Source organism: Orcinus orca, chromosome 5 (assembly GCF_937001465.1).
Source record: "Orcinus orca chromosome 5, mOrcOrc1.1, whole genome shotgun sequence".
Lineage (NCBI taxonomy): Eukaryota > Metazoa > Chordata > Mammalia > Artiodactyla > Delphinidae > Orcinus > Orcinus orca.
This window is the reverse complement of record NC_064563.1, coordinates 45,513,568-45,529,182: the sequence shown is the minus strand read 5'-3', so window position 1 is coordinate 45,529,182 and position 15,615 is coordinate 45,513,568. Positions and strand designations below refer to the sequence as shown.

Genomic DNA, 15,615 nt, shown 5'->3' with positions numbered 1-15,615 from the left:
TAAAAGCAATATATGTCATATAATCATGTTTCTCATATCTGAAGAAAAACAACAGACCTCATGAAATGAAAACACAAGTTTAAGTTTCTACATGGAAGAAAACACCATATATACCGTTAAAAGCAGAACAGAAAAAATATTTACAACACGCCTAACATAAGGTTTATATCCTTAATACATAGGAGCTTTTACAAATCAAACCAAAGACGAGCAAACAACAGGGAATTGGGCAAAGGATAGGTACAGGAAATTCACAAAAGAAGAGGCAGAAAATTTTATGTCTAAATATATAGTTGTGTTGTTACTATTATGATCATTTTAAAGCCCTACCTCCACCCTAATGCTCCTAAAAATCCAGTTATTAATGTGAGCTGGAGAAAAGGGAAAAAAGAAAGCACCTTCTCTGTCCCAGGCACTGTACTACTACACTTCATGAACTTGACTTCATGAAAACCTCACAACACCCTGGGGAGCTAGATATCATTGTACAGATGAGGAAATCTAGCATTAGAGAAGCTGAATGATTTAAGCAAATTCTCCAAGCAAGTGCGGTAAAGCCCAGATTCCAAATTTAGACCTCTGATACAGCTTCGGCTCACAGCACAACTTTAGAAATCCTATTTGGACAAAAGATTTCCCCCCTGAGAACAAGGGGCTGGACCTCAGAGTTTTAAACTCAAAGCACTAACTTAAGGCCAAAGGCATCAAGTTTCATGAATCTGAAATGTTTGTATCCAGCTACATAGGAGATTTCTTAAAGTCCTGTTTGCAATTTTCTCACTTTAGAAAAGGAGAAATTGTCATACTATGTTTAGATTCAAAGATTGTGTGTTTGATTTAAAATATAGATAACTTTGTACTAAGAGTGAAACCATGACTTGAAAAAAATAAAACAATTCTTAAGTGTCACTAAACTTTGTCCACATCAGTAAGATAAAGCAGCTGCAGTTACTAGGTCCCTATTCCTCAGATTTCGTTTTAGATGGAAATAAGCCAATGGGGGGAAAAAAACATACTTTTATTGAAACACATTCAAGGAAGAGGGGCAGTGACAATTGGTTCCTGCTCTGGTGTCCAGGAGGGAAGGAGTGTTAATGAATGGGCTGAAACAGGCCAGGACTCCTCGAGTGACTGTTGTGGCCATGTGGCAGAGGTGAGGCCTGAAACTTGGCCCTAATGCTCCAACTGCCCCCGCACTTCAGTCTTAGGAGGGTGCCTTGAAGACAAGCCACGGTCCAGGAAGTCACCAATATGGCATCTGCTGCCAGCCACCTCTCTCGCCAGGTGAAAAATGACAGAACCTTCCTTCTGAGTCCAGAGTTAGGAGAACAGAGAAGACAGGCAAGAGGTGTCACTTGCGAATCTGTCCACTATACACAGAAAAATAGGCCTCGTACCCTTTTAAAAAGTATCAGGTATTAAGGGTGCTCAGTTTGATGCATGTGACTGGATTACAGAGGATTAAAACAGAATGCCTCCACTCCCTCAGTCTTAGAAGCCATTCTACAATATCAGCCTAGGGCTTATATAATACTTCTCAACTTCCATTAAAGATTGGTATTTCTCCATAGCCTTTTTGTAGACCAGCATGCTCCTTTAAAAACCAACTTTATTTTTTTCTGGACAACCAAAATGTAATCCAGTAGGAAATCAAATAGTTTAGGGTATTTAGCCTGAATTCTGATCATTTTTGAGAATATGTTAAATATGTTAAAGTGTCACAGACATTCTGTCCTGGAACTCAGCCTCCAAAAAAGTGGCCAGTTAAAACGACTAAACCAAAATGACTCTTTTCAGCCCAGCTTCTTAACCTTAGACTGATGGCATGCCACCAACTGCACTGTGTCAGCCACATTTCACCATCCATTCATCAAAACGGTATCATTTTTTTAAAATAAATTTATTTATTTATTTTGGCTGCATCGTGTCTTCCTTGCTGGGCACACACTTTCTCTAGTTGCAGTGAAAGGGGGTACTCTTTGTTATAGTGCGCGGACTTCTCACTGCGGTGGCTTCTCTTGTGGAGCACAGGCTCTAGGCACGTGGGCTCAGTAGTTGTGGCTCGTGGGCTCTAGAGCGCAGGCTCAGTAGTTGTGGCGCACGGGTTTAGTTGCTCCACGGCATGTGGGATCTTCCCGGACCAGGGATCAAACTCATGTCCCCTGCATTGGCAGGCAGATTCTTAACCACTGCACCACCAGGGAAGTCCCAAAACATTATCATTATTTTTTAACCATTATAACAAAGGAGAAAATGAATCCTATTTTCAAGTACTTCATCTACAAAGATGAAGTTTACAATTGTCTGTTTGCAATACTGACTAAAAAATATCTTACGCAGGACAAAGGTTTCTTCTAGATTTAAACATCTAAGGAAAAGGGAGTGGAGGGAAGAAGCCCAGGAAATATGAGGTGTCAAGGAAACTAATACAATTCTAGTTACATCATAACAGTGCAAAGTGTGTGTTGGGGGAGGGAGGAGTGAAGACAGAGAACCTAGGGTAATGCTTAGATACAAGTCCTCAAAATCGGAAATAAAAGGATAGAAATGCAAACAGCTTAACAAGCCTGTTTGCCCTCCTGTAAGAAATAGAATATGGAACTGATTTTAGGCCAAAATGTAAATAGGAATCTTATTTTCAGATTCCTACTAAATCAATTAAGGCAACAGGTACTTTTAAAAGTTCATGAAAAATTCAAGAACAGTCAAGTAATTTCCAGTAGCAATATATTATTTGCTGATCATCTTCTCTCTCAGTTCTTTTAAAAGCTGCAAAATAAATGGATTCTAAGAGTCTAAAAAGACAATGAGAAAAAGCTTTTGTTTGAGTCTAAAAATTAGTCTGAGAGATTATGAATGTGAAAAAGAGAGGTAATCAGATGTCTTATTAGTTGCTCAAAATACCTGATGAATAAAAATAAGGTACCTAAAATACAAGGGGGAATGAATTCTTTGGGGACAGATGGTTTACCATGAATATCACCTCCAACTTTTAAGACAGATCTATTAAAGTGGTTTTAAGCTGAAAATCTTAAAGACATTCAATGCTTATATTATGTGGTGATATATATCATTATTTCAGTATTAATATTCTCATCAGGAGCACATCATCATCTACAATATGAACTAAGGCTTCAGTAGCTTGAACCTATGATAAAATCTAGCAAACAACTCCACTGGCCTCTATAATTTATAAAACTAATAAAGTTAAATCATCCCATTAATATTAAAATCCCAAAGAGTGTGTCTGCATGACCATTCTGCATAGCACTAAATACAAAGCAGGTATTTTGTAAATGGAAGGCTTTACTCTCTTGATATTCAGAAGAGCTTTAGCTAAGTACCTTTCTGGGCATGGAGAGGAGAATTCCCTGACTGTGTCTGACGGGGGGAGGAAAAAAGCCACAGCAACTGTAAGAGTTCAGGATAACATAAGAGATGCCTTACTAAATGAGACTAATGTCAACTTGGTATTTGGTCACTGACAGAAATATCAAAACGCATTTTAAAGTGCTGGTCGGCAATGTAAAATAGATAGCTAGTGGGAAGCAGCCGCAGAGCACAGGGAGATCAGCTCGGTGCTTTGTGACCACCTAGAGGGGTGGGATAGGGAGGGTGGGAGGGAGGGAGATGCAAGAGATATGGGAACATATGTATATGTATAACTGATTCACTTTGTTATAAAGCAGAAACTAACACACCATTGTAAAGCAATTATACTCCAATAAAGATGTTAAAACAAACAAATTAAAAAAACGCATTTTAAGAAAAAATACATTGGCTTTCCATGACAACTTCTGATGCTAAGAGACACACATGTAACATTGTCTATTTCTTTAATAATCCACTATGAATCTACCATCCACTACTTAATGGATATTCATTTAATAAGTCCGTATCACTCACTGGAATAAAGAATTTCCTAGTTGTATCTTAAAATCTGCTAAAAGACCCATTTACCTTATAATTAAATTCAGAAAAAGGCAGAACAATTTTGAAACTAATCCAAGGGGGGCTAATTACTACAATAGCAAAAGATATTTATCCTAAAATGGTTTCATCTGAGGCAATCTTACAGCTTAGACTTCAAAGCCAACAATAAAAATACAATCCCCATGACTTTTCATCGACCCTAAAATTACTTTTTCAAAGCTTTAAAATGTTTTCATGATTTGAGGAACAAGTTTGTTATTTGCCCTATTCATGTACTTCATGATTTTGTAAACCTGGATCATGTCTCCTCTGGGACTTCGTCTTTCTGGAAAGTCAGTCTTCCTGGTTAGTCATTATACTGAAGCTACTTTAAAGCTTCAATTATTGACTTTTCCAGAACACCTCAGCTCTATGCTTTACGATATTTGGCATCAGAACTGGACACGTTAGAAACAAATTATGGCTAAGACAAAAATACTAGGTTTTAAAATTTTTCCTCTTTTTTTCAAAATCCCTCCTTTGGCTGGTTTTTACTAGCCTGTATAAATCTACCATGGGTCATCTTCATCTACAGACAACACACGGTAGATTAAAGTGCTAGACTTTTACCTGAAGCTTAGATACTTGACAGGTTAAAGTCCATCTTTTTGGATTTTTCAGTATATTCATTTCTTTAAACTTGCAACTCTGAATTCATTACCAATTTTTCTACCCACTCATAAGATATAAACTTCCTACACGATCTTGGTTAATACTTTATGTAGAAATTTCTACAATCTGCTACCTTTAATTTCCTGTTGAGAATAAATCGCTCTAGTTTCCCGGATGAAGACTCAGCCTTCCTTAGGCCTTTCCCTGGAGATAGGAAGGGTCTTTTCTGGAAATGGCACCATGTCTGTGGTGATGGTTTCCATGAGGATAAGACTCATGTCTTATTGATCCACTTATGCCCAGAACCAGCAAATAGTAGTTGCTCAACCACAGTTGCTAAAAGAATTGATCAAGATTTGAAATCAACTATGATGAAGTGTAAATAAGTGGATTATTCTGGAATTCTGATTTTTATGTATATATCCTTTGACACCTACCTTCTGGGGCAGTAGCAAATGGAGGTCAAGAAAGACGGGGAAATGAGGTTCTAAGATCTCCTTGGAACATGATTTTTTAAAAAAAAGTCCGTTGGACTGCTATAGTTCAATATAGGGTGGTAGCAAATCTAACAGAATTCTGAGAGAGGGAGGTAGAGACTCTGAGATGGTCTGTCAGGTAACTTTCAGGCACTGCTGCAATCAGCTTCCTCGCCTTCTCAGGCTTCCTTCATCTCCTCACATCCATCCAGCTGCTTTTTCCAACTCAAATATTTCAATTAGATTAGTTAACTTCCTCATAGAATGAACATTCTCACCCTGAGTTCTCCACAGGAGCTCTCAGGGAACTATGAAATCCCTAGAACTGCACCCTTGACACCTGGAAGAGACGAGTTTTCAAGGGGAACTGGAGGACATAAGGTTTCAGGCAAAAGGAAGAACTGCTTACTTGAAGAACTGGGCTTGTGTGATCAAGAAGCCAACTATCGATTATAAACTGTTAAGGTTCAAACTGCAGCAACATATTTGATAGCTGTCCAACCTATACAGTGCCCCTCCCAATCTAATAACTTCAGAGTCACACTTGATGCAGGTACTGGACAATTTTCACAATAGCACATGACCTCAATCAGGTCTAGGACCAGGGGTTGGAGCTTTAAGAAGAAATGTTGGGGCTTCCCTGGTGGCGCAGTGGTTGAGAGTCCGCCTGCCGATGCAGGGCACACGGGTTCATGCCCCGGTTTGGGAAGATCCCACGTGCCGTGGAGCGGCTAGGCCCGTGAGCCATGGCCGCTAAGCCTGTGCGTCCGGAGCCCGTGCTCCGCAACGGGAGAGGCCACAACAGTGAGAGGCCCGTGTACCCAAAAAAAAAAAAAAAAAAAAGAAAAAAGAAAAAAAATGTTAACCTGTTTCACCGCTGCCTGATGAAAGCAAAGCTTTCTCCAGATGGCAATAATGATGGATGATGTTAAATTTCTGTAGGAAACTATAATATAATAATAAAAGGTAGTTAGTGAGGGGAAGGGGAATATACAAATGCAAAGCATAAAAGAGTGAATTAGCTGACTGGCAGACAGCACTGGATATCCCAGGAGCTGAGAAAGAAGGCTGGAAGGCTAAGGTAGAACCAGATACCTGAGGACTCTGGTTTGCTATAGAGTGCTCTGAACGTGGTCTCCTCTCCAAGTCTGTATTTGTAAAATGCTACAGACTTCACCTTAAAATCACCATTTTAATATGTGGTCTTTTATTTGAAGTTAAAAAAATTTTAATTTATACTTGTCATAAATTAACAAAAATACCCAATATGTGAAAATGTATTAGTGGAAGCGTCTGGCAAAATAAAAGCCATGCAGGTACTACTGTATCTGAGAAAGGCTAGTAAATGAACACATTGAATGACTGTCAAAATTAGTGGAGTATCCTGCTGCTGTATAACAATTTGTCTTATTTGTGTTTTTAAAGGAAATGACAGTCTGTTCTTTATTTTTCTCCTTAGCAGAACTATAATTTAAAATAAAATAGAAGGAAAATTAAAGCAAGAGGTATTCTTTATACTAGTGTTTTTAAAAAGCTAATCATCATTTTATTCTATTGCCACTCCACTTGAGCTTTTTTTTTAACTACTTTCCCAAATATAACCTCTTCATTTTTATCCATAGTTTTCCCTGAAAACTAAGACTCATGTGGAAATTTGACAGTATTACAGTTTCAGAATTCTGTGTGTGAGAGAGAGAGTGTGTGTGTGTGTGTGTGTGTGTGTGTAGAAACAAGGATAGAGACTAAAACTTTCTGTGCATCTTTTGTGTAAGACTGTCCCCTCATTTCAATATTTCAAATATAATTATTGACCCTCTGCTATGAACATTTTATCTCATTCTAAATCAAAACCCACCTGTCCTGTTTCACATCTCCTCAGTGCCTCACTTGACTTTCCTAATAGCCACTTGTGCTAGACTGATAGTTGGTTTCTTTCCAGAAAACATAATTGTACTTTGCTGGCCTTTCAATGCCTGAATCAAAAGGATGACTAATGTAAACATTCCATGGGTTTCCAGGCAACCCTATAAAGGAAGACATTTTTGACTGCAGGGTGAAGACACTTTTATCAAATCAGAAGTTCAATCCCCTTATCAGGCCCTCCGTGCTCTTCTTACATGTTTTGGGATAGCAGAGCTTATTTTCTTTGATGAAATACTAGAAGTAATTTTGGGAGCAGTTGAAATAGTAATAGTAGTAACTATTATTCCTCATCAGCTTCATTAGTATCATCATTATTAGTGTGGTAGGCAGAATAATGGTCCCCAAAGATGTCTAAATCCTAATCCCTGACACCTGTGCATGTTAATTCACATGGCAAATGGGACTCTGCAGATGTGATGATGTTAAAGATGTTGAGATGGGAAGATTATCCTGGATCTTCTGACTGGGCCCAAGATAATCACAAGGTCCTTCTAAGAAGGAAGCAGGAATGTCAGAGTCAGAGGAAATCTGATGACAGAAGCAAAAACTGAAGCGACGCCGCTGCTGGAAGGGGGCCATGAGCGGAGGAATGTGGGCAGTCTTTAGAAGCTGGAAAAGGCAAGAAGCAAATTTCCCCTTAAAGCCTCTAAAGGAATACAGTCTTGCTAACACCTATTAGCCCCATAAGATCCATTTCCAGAAGTGTGACCCCCAGAACTAGAATAATAAACTTATATGGTCTTAAGTCACTACAATTTTGGTAATTTCCTGCACTAGCAGGAAACCAATGTAATCAATAGGTACATCGACCCTATAAAGTAGGTGTTATTATCCCCACTTTACAGATAAGGAAACTGAAGCTCAAAGTCACCTCAGACAGCAAGTAACACAGCCAGGAGTCGAATACAGAACTGTTTGGCATCAAAATTTGCCTTCTAAATATATAATTACACTAAAATGCCTATAAGACCAGCTGGCATGAAGAAAAGAATGATCTAGCATTTCTTTATACCAGCCACTAAGCACTTGATGAGCCAGCTTAGGTAGGTGACTACCTACCCTACCTAAATGGTCCAACATCTTGGCTTTTCCGTGTCAAAGCTACCAGTATCTTCAGAGTTGTATCCATCCAATAGTAGGGAATTACACTATATTCCGCCTAGTAAATAGTTGGTCCTCGTTAAAATCCTTACTCTATCATTAAAGCTTCCATTGTTATCTTTGGGTTGATGGCACAAGAAGGCTGTAATGGAGAAGAAAGAACACTGGCCTTGGAGTCAGCAAATAAACATACTACTCCTAGCTGCGCTACTAACAATATACTATGTAACCTTCCACTTTGATTCAACCTCTTATCTGAAAAAAATCAAAGCCAAATGATGTCTTAAGGACCTGCTATTGACTGAATATTTGTGTCCACCGCTCCTGCACCCAAATTCATATGTTGAAGCCCTAATACCCATTGTGATGTTATCTGGAGGTAGGGCCTTTGCGAGATAATTAGGTCATGAGCATGGAGTCTTGTGAATGGGATGAGAGCCTTCAAAAGGGTCATGACATAAATCACAGCAAGATCCTTTTTGACCCACCTCCTAGAGAAATGGAAATAAAAACAAAAATAAGCAAATGGGACCTAATGAAACTCCAAAGCTTTTGCACAGCAGAGGAAACCATAAACAAGACCAAAAAACAACCCTCAGAATGGGAGAAAATATTTGCAAATGAAGCAACTGAGAAAGGATTAATCTCCAAAATTTATAAGTAGCTCATGCAGCTCAATAACAAAAAAACAAACAACCCAATCCAAAAATGGGCAAAAGACCTAAATAGACATTTCTCCAAAGAAGATATACAGATTGCTAACAAACACATGAAAGGATGCTCAACTTCATTAATCATTAGAGAAATGCAAATCAAAACTACAATGAGATATCATCTCACACCAGTCAGAATGGCCATCATCAAAAAATCTACAAACAATAAATGCTGGAGAAGGTGTGGAGAAAAGGAAACCCTCTTGCACTGTTGGTGGGAATGTAAATTGATACAGCCACCGTGGAGAACAGTATGGAGGTTCCTTAAAAAACTACAAATAGAACTACCATATAACCCAGCAATCCCACTACTGAGCATATACCCTGAGAAAACCACAATTCAAAAAGAGTCATGTACCAAAATGTTCGTTGCAGCTCTATTTACAATAGCCCGGAGATGGAAACAACCTAAGTGTCCATCATAGGATGAATGGATAAAGAAGATGTGGCACATATATAAAATGGAATATTACTCAGCCATAAAAAGAAACGAAATTGAGCTATTTGTAATGAGGTGGATAGACCTAGAGTCTGTCATACAGAGTGAAGTAAGTCAGAAAGAGAAAGACAAATACTGTATGCTAACACATATATATGGAATTTAAGGAAAAAAAATGACATGAAGAACCTAGGAGTAAGACAGGAATAAAGACACAGACCTACTAGAGAATGGACCTGAGGATATGGGGAGGGGGAAGGGTAAGCTGTGACAAAGCAAGAGAGAGGCATGGACATATATACGCTACCAAACATAAGGTAGATAGCTAGTGGGAAGCAGCCGCATAGCACAGGGATATCGGCTCGGTGCTTTGTGACCGCCTGGAGGGGTGGGATAGGGAGGGTGGGAGGGAGGGAGACGCAAGAGGGAAGAGATATGGGAACATATGTATATGTATAACTGACTTACTTTGTTATAAAGCAGAAACTAACACACCATTGTAAAGCAATTATACTCCAGTAAAGATGTTAAAAAAAAAAAAAGGGTCATGCTGCCATGGGAAGCCACAGCAAGAAGGCAGCTATCTGCAGGAAGAGGGCCCTCATCAAACATCAAATCTACCAGGAATTCCCATCCTCCAGAACTGTGAGAAATAAATGTTTACACTGCTTGAGCCATCCAAGTCTGTGGTTATTTTGTTACAGCAGCCCAAACTGAATAAGACAAGACGCTTTGATATACAAAGTTCAATGACTTCATAACTTCTAGATCTACACAGGGACTCCATTCCTTCCACTAAGTGCTATGCCTAAATCTGTAACTTCTGATGCAATGATTCCAGCTGGGTGTCTTAACACCCATCATGGGTCCCTTATCAATCTGTCTCCTGTTAATAATACCACCACTGTCCCAAGTCTCTCAGATATATTTTCACTCTATAGTTTTACCTATCTTTCATTCCCTGTATTCTATCAGTCACTACATTCAGCTGCCTTCTTCATGCAATTAGGGTATGTTATTTTCAGGAAGATAAATATGGCAACAGGAATTTGGATATGGAATAGACTGGCATCCACAAGGTAGGTCAGGAGTTTGTACTGGTTGTGGGAATGAAGAGAAAAGAACAAAGTTCAAGAAATGATCTGGGGGAAGATACCTGAAAGTGGTAACTGACACTCACTTCTTTTTTTTTTTTTTTTTTTTTTTTGACACTCACTTCTTTAAACAAGTTTAAACTCCTCAGGCTGGATTTCAAAATCTGAAAGTAACTTTATATCTAATCTTATTAGATATTTCCCAGATTTGGTCCTTACTGTTCCGATGGTTCCAACCCAGTCCAGTGCCTTTTATCCAGAGATGTGCCTATGACCCAGCGCACTACCTCTTCTGGCCACTGTGGTTGGTTAGAGTTGACAGGCAACCCAGGCTGGATGAATCAGAAGTCAACTTCTGGGCTTTGTCTGGAACTGTTGAGAAGAAGCTTACTTTTCAATAAGGTTCCTTATATTTCCCAATCTGTTGCTTCTGGCACAATTCATCAGTGAAACTCACTGAATAAACTAGGCACATTCATTCCTAAATGATTTCAGCCATCATCAGGTTTCATATGCAAACTGCTTCCACACACATTATACCACATCATCTTCACAACAACCCAAACATCTGAAAGATGAGGGAAGTTTACAAGACTTGATCAAGGTTACCTGGGCTTCTGCATCCATGTTCTCCCTCTTCCACTTCACTACCTCATGAACCCTCTCACAAATGCTTATAATTTTTCATGCATCCTTCAGGTGTTCTCTTTTTCTCCATTCCCATGCAGTATTCTTTTTTTTTTTTTTTTTTTTTTTTGCGGTACGCAGGCCTCTCACTGTTGTGGCCTCTCCCGTTGCGGACCACAGGCTCCGGACACGCAGGCTCAGCAGCCATGGCTCACGGGCCCAGCCACTCCGCGGCACGCGGGATCCTCCCAGACCGGGTCACGAACCCATGTCCCCTGCATCGGCAGGCGGACTCTCAACCACTGCACCACCAGGGAAGCCCCTCATGCAGTATTCTTAAAAAGTCATCTTCCCAGAATGTTCATATTAAGCTAGGGGTGGGGTGACTCAGAAAGGGATCATGTGCGTATGTGATTCAGAAAGGAATAACTTCTCACATCAAGCAGAGTTTTGCTTTTCTTTTTTGTTTGTTTTATTTCATAGGCCCTGGAGAGTACAACTAGACCAAGGGTGGGTAAGAGTCACAGAAGGTGAAGTATGCTATAAAATAAAGATAAATGAGATCAAAATGTAGAACTACTCTTGACCTTCCACTGATATTTCTCAGATGGAGAAATTATTTCTCCCGTTAGACAGTTGTTACTTGTCTAATCTCAATCGATCAAAGTAATCTAACTTGCCTGTGATACAGGAAGTCAGAGAATCACAGAATGTGGACATGGAAAGGCTATGGTGGTTAACTAACCCAACTCAATTAGCCTGGACCTTGCCATATGCATGTGACAGAAGAAAGGAGAACTCAAACTGACTTTAAAAAAACAACAACAAAAAGACTTTATTGGTCAAATATCTGAAAAGGCAGTAGTAGATCCAGGTATCTACGGGATCTGCTTTCCTCCACAGAGGTTCCATCTCTAGTGCTCCTCATGTGGGTTTCTCCACAATTCCAGCCTTCCATTCTACTTAACTTAGGAACCTTATTGAAAAGTAAGTTTCTTCTCAACAGTTCCAGACAGAGCCCAGAAGTTGACTTCTGATTCATCCAGCCTGGATTGCCTGTTGATTCTACCCACCCACAGTGAGAGGAAGAGGAGGTAGCAATTAATTGGCTGGGCTGCGTCACATGCACATCTCTGGATAAAAGGGACTGGACTGGGTTGGAACCATCTGAACAATGAGGACCAAATCTGGGAAAGCAGCAACTCCCTAAGAATAGTGAGGAATGGAAGCTGAGCAGAAAAAACAAATGTTTACCACACCGACCCCTTATTAAAGATGGAGAGACTGAAGTGCCTAAGGTCAGAGGGTTAGAACTATCCTTCACTCAGTAATTCATTCAGAATTTAAAGAGAGAAATTAATACCACCTACACTGACAATCTGGGATTTTATTTACCTGTTCTGCACTGTTTAGCAAACACTCTCTTAAGCCTGTATTTTTACTCAAAATATAACTAATATAAATAAAGGGAGAGACTTCCCTTTAAGTGTAATTTATTCCCTTTCATTTTAAAAAACAAACATAGAAATAAAGAGCTAAGACTCTACTATGAATCATTACACTTAAAGCTGCTTTGAAAGCTATTTGTCCTAAAATGGAGGCACTGTTTTACTTAACTGCATATACGTGTGTGTGTGTGTGAACTTACATATATATCTGGTTCCATATTCTATAAATAGCTCACATTATATAATATGGATAATTTTTCTTTTAGGACCCTAGGCTCTGCCATTTTTCATATCAACTGTGATACCCTAAATGCTTCAAAAATAATGAGACACATTATTTTTCTCTCTGTTAACACTTAAAGGCAAAGCTGGGATATTAGAGAGAGCTGCCTAAAGAGTCAGGAAAGGGAGAAGACACAGGAAAAGGCTTTCACACCTAAAATGAGGAAACCTGGAGCAGAAAAGAATAAGCAAGCAATATCTATATGTGTGTATCTGAAAAAAGGGCTGAGGGACAGGAGAAAAGATCCACAGAAGAAAATAATCAGTTGGGGAATGGGAGCTAGAGAGTCTAAGCCACAAGGAGGACTTTGTCTTACCACTATAACAGCATTTATTATTTTAGGCTGTAATTATTTGTTTATACGCTTGCCTCTCCCACAAGCCTGTAACCTCTTTAAGAGCAAGGATCATGCCTTGCATTTCTGTATTCACAGGACTGGCACAGAAAAGATACTCAATATGAAAGAATGAATGAATAAACAGAATATAAATGAATGGAGTCCACACAAAAAAGGACTGTTATACATATGAAGTCCAGAAAACAATATGGTCTCAGTTGTAAGACAAAAGACAAGAGATGACTGGGTGTTCGCATTACATTTTTAAGGCAGCCACTTTAATTACACGACTCACTCACAGAGTCTACCCTTGATGATCCAACCAGAAACACAACCAAAACAATTTTAGCTATATATCAAAGTTGGAGTTCTGTTTTGTTTTAATTCGAAACTTGTGATTTTTCTGAATGATGGTTTAAAACCTAAGGACTGTTGAGGCGAAAGATCAAATGTGTTGAATTTTATGAAAAGTACATTTAAGAGTTATGATAGTACAATTTTCAGGGCCCACACGGTCAGAATTTTAAAGAATGTAATTAGAAATAAGAAACCATGACCTTTTGGAAGCAAAATTTCCATATTTTGTCTGGAAACAAAAGGCATTTTTTAAAAAGAAGTATAACATCAAGAATACTGACCTCTTTCTTTCTTGCTTTCTTTCTTTTCAAGTGGTAGAAACTTTCAAAGTTCAGGGTTTCTTTGTTACTTTTGGCCAAAAGAAAAAGGTTGGAAATTTAGAATCAAACATCAAAATACACTTTTGGAAAGGAGTTTCAGAAATTTGTTTAAAACTATAGAAAGGAAAATACTACTGAAAAACCAACTACAAAAATAATCTAAGTAAATCCACTATTATCTAAGAGGAAATAAATAGGGAGAAATAGATTACATGAAGAGGTAGAGGATCAGAAAAAGAAGAAAATCCACATTTCTAAGCCGGGTATTCAAGGCTTTCCATGATTAGGATTCAAAGACTGGTTCCACCCTTATCTTTCACTGTCCCCTACAAATGCCTCCTGTGGCACCCAGACAGGTACTATACCCTAAAAACACCTTACTTTGTACATTTACGCCCATACAGAAGAACTGGGAAAACACCACCCAGACAAGAGTCTAAGATCAGACCCCAGAGATACACCAACTGGCTCTGGCTACTTCAAATGAGTTCCTGCATTTCAGGTAAACATGGGCAACAGGGCAGTTCTTTCCCAGAGCTCAGTCTCCATTTTTATTTTATTTACTTATTTATTTATTTATTTATTTTGTTATGGCTGCGTTGGGTCTTTGTTGCTGCGCGTGGGCTTTCTCTAGTTGCGGCGAGCTGGGGCTACTCTTTGTTGCAGTGCGCAGGCTTCTCATTGCGGTGGCTTCTCTTGTTGCGGAGCGGTGCAGGGGCTTCAGTAGTTGTGGCTCGCGGGCTCTAGCGCGCAGGTTCAGTAGTTGTGGCGCACGGGCTTAGTTGCTCCGTGGCATGTGGGATCTTCCTGGTCCAGGGCTCGAACCCGTGTCCCCTGCATTGGTAGGCGGATTCTTAACCACTGCGCCACCAGGGAAGCCCCCAGTCTTCATTTTTAAATTAACTGAACCACATAATGGGGGTCAAGCTATCTATCTGGTTTACATGTCTCAGACATTTCTACAGTCTGAAAGAGAGATCTCTCTAAACAACTTGGTACTGCCTGCCTAGCATGCCAAGACCACCTGAAAATTCAGTAAACCTTACTAGTTGGGCACACACTAACTTGACACTGCTGTCAGCAACTGATGTATGTGGATTCATAATTATAAATACCTGTATGTGTAGGGAAAGTCCAGGTATAGGCAGAGAGAGGTTAATAAAGGTTTGACATTACATGCTCTCTTCTTTCTTAGTACTATGAAAAGGAGAAACGTTTTGTTGGCATCTGTCAAAAATGAATTAAACTGGGCTTCCCTGGTGGCGCAATGGTTGAGAGTCCGCCTGCCAATGCAGGGGACACAGGTTCGTGCCCTGGTCCGGGAAGATCCCACATGCCGCGGAGCGGCTGGGCCCGTGAGCCATGGCCGCTGAGCCTGCACGTCCGGAGCCTGTGCTCCGCAACGGGAGAGGCCACAACAGTGAGAGGCCCGCGTACCGCAAAAAAAAAGAATTAAACTGCAAACAAATCCAGTGCAAACTACCTTTACTTTCACAAATACTTTGTATCAAAATACTCCTGCTAGCTTGCGCATAATGTATGCACCTTGTGGATTACTTCACTGACAAAATTTCAATCCCAAATAAATTATTTTCAATACCTAGTCAGCATAACCCAAATGTACCCGTTATCACTCAATACTTTCCAGATGTATAAATTATGGTAAAAATGATTTTTAATATTTTAATGATTTTAGTATTTTTATACTTGTATAGTTGACCAAGATCAAATATAAATGATACTAGGATTATCTTCCTTTTCATATTTTCTATTTTTAATTTCACTAGTGTGATCTATAGCATGAAAACTTAAATCTAGGTTGATTACTGGGAAAGGTAAAAAGTTCATATTTTTATCTCTATTTAAATCTACTCAAAATTTAGAAAGATTATGATGGTATATTCCTAATGTAG

General features: G+C 39.3%; 1 protein-coding gene across 1 annotated transcript in view; it reads right to left on the bottom strand.

The window, feature by feature from the left end:
- The window catches only part of PPM1L (protein phosphatase, Mg2+/Mn2+ dependent 1L), a 337,545-nt gene that overhangs the window by 225,130 nt on the left and 96,800 nt on the right, over positions 1-15,615 (bottom strand). The window lies entirely within an intron of this gene.